We start from the raw sequence: 2,399 nt of genomic DNA, 5'->3' as shown, positions 1-2,399 counted from the left end.
GAGTCTCCGTCTCAAAAAATAATAATAATAATAAAATAAATAAATAAATAAAATGAAATATTAATATAAGTATTTCTGATCGAATAAGGGACACTCTGGCTCAGATATGTCTTAAATTATACTGACTATGGAATATGCTGAGTTCCTTAAGAAACATTCAGTACTCAATACAGAATAATTTCAAATCTAAATAATAAAAGCTTTTAAATTGCCAGGGTGGCAGGAGTTATCTTGAAATTCTAAACCTAGAAAACAGATACACTAAAGCAAAGTTCATTTATCAATTATAAATGTTAAAATTGCTTTAATTTGCATAATCTTTTTTTTTTGAGACGGAGTCCCACCTGGTCTCCCAGGCTGGAGTGCAGTGGTGTGATCTCGGCTCATCACCACCTCTGCCACTGGGATTCAGGCAATTCTCCCACCTTAGCCTCCCGAGTTGCTGGGACTACAAGTATCCAACACCATGCCAGGCTAATTTTTGTATTTTCAGCAGAGATGAGGGTCCACCATGTTGGCCAGGATGGTCTTGAACTCCTGACCTTCGGTGATCTGCCCACCTCAGCCTCACAGTGCTGGGATCACAGATGTGAGCCACTGTGCCTGACCTTATTGGCATAATCTTAATAAGAAATATATAAATATTGAGTGACTTATTTAGCTTTGACATACTTTGCTACTATATTTGTGTAATATATTGTTATATTTGTATAAAACATTTGTATAAAACTGCTTTTTAGGGAATAAGGAAGGAAGAACTCAAAGATAGCAGATAGCATGCTGTCCTAGAAGCTAAATGAAGAAAATGTAGCAAGAAGGGTTGAGCCTCCCAATCTGTTGATGCTACTGGTGAGCCATGGAGAGGCAGCTGAGAACTGAGTGCTGGATTAGCAACAGTGAGGTCGACGATGAATCTAACAAACGCCATCTACGGGAAGAGAAGAGAGTTGACTTGGAGTATGTTTAAGACAGAGTGCAAAGACAGGAATGACCTCTTTCAAAAGTTACGCTGATATAGGGATACTGAGGATAAAGAGTCAAGAAAGGTTTATTTCAAGATCAGTAAGAAAATAAATAGGCGGTGCCTCATGTCTGTAATCCCAGCACTTTGGGAAGCCGAGGCAGACAGATTACCTGAGGTAAGGAGTTTGAGACCACTCTGGCCAACATGGTGAAATTCTGTCTCTACTAAAAACACAAAAATTAGTCAGGCATGGCAGCACACACCTGTAATCTCAGCTACTCAGGAGGCTGAGGCAGGAGAATAGGTTGAGTCCAGGAGACAGAGGTTGCAGTGAGCCTACAGTATGCCACTGCACTCTACGTGGCCAACAGAGCGAGACTCTGTCTCAAAACACAAATAAATAAATAAATAAATAAACGTATGTATGTTTGTGTGTGAATGTGAGCATGATTGGCTAAATAATTCACAAGGCCCAATGCAAAATGAAGAGGAGGATTTCCCGTTCAAAAATCAGGAAACGTGCCACTAAATATACTAACATAAACTTTTTTCTTCAAAAAAAAATATATTTTAGGACCTAAGTTGTTAAAAAAAGAAAAAAAAAGTCAAAATATAAAATGTTTTGGATACCATGGCCAAAGACTGGTTAGATTTGGGGATCACAGTTATGTTTATACTCCTACAGAGCTCGAATAAGCCTCTCTGAAGAAATGAGTTTTCAGTGTTCTCTGGCCTGGGATCACTTAAGGAAATGTGAAATGTATAAAAAGCAAGCATGACATTTACTTAAGACTAATAATATTATGAAAAAAAACACTTTTACTTGAAACAAAAATGTCACTGGCTTATTAATCAGCAAATATACACACAAGGATTACAGTAGCTAGTGATGGTTCTTCTCCAACCTAAAAGAAATGGTTGGAGAGAAATTAACACTTTCACAAAATCTTCTCTTTATGATGACAGACCATGTTTTCCACGCAGAGATATGAACGAATACCCGGGTACTCTAGCTCGAGGAAACCTATTTCCCAGTTCTCCTTTGCTGCCTAGTTCTTCATAAATAACCTACTCCTCAAGAGTTTGTGTCCTGCTTCCCTGAATAACTAGTTTAATTTTTTTAAAATATTTATTTTATTTTTTATTTATTTATCTTGAGATGGAGTCTCGCTCTGTCACCCAGGCTGGAGTGCAGTGGTGTGATCTTGGCTCACTGCAACCTCCACCTCCCGGGTTCAAGTGATTCTTTGTCTCAGCCTCCCGAGTAGCGGGGATCACGGGTGCACTCCACCATGCCTGGCTAATTTTTGTATTTTTAGTAGAGATGGGGTTTCACCATACTGGTCAGGCTGGTCTTGAACTCCTGACCTTAGGTGTTCCTCCTGCCACAGCCTCCCAAAGTGCTGGGATTACAGGCATGAGCCACTGCCCCAGA

This window comes from Rhinopithecus bieti, unplaced genomic scaffold (assembly GCF_001698545.2).
Source record: "Rhinopithecus bieti isolate Rb0 unplaced genomic scaffold, ASM169854v2 scaffold_15570, whole genome shotgun sequence".
Classification (NCBI taxonomy): domain Eukaryota; kingdom Metazoa; phylum Chordata; class Mammalia; order Primates; family Cercopithecidae; genus Rhinopithecus; species Rhinopithecus bieti.
Note: the sequence above shows the minus strand (reverse complement) of the source record.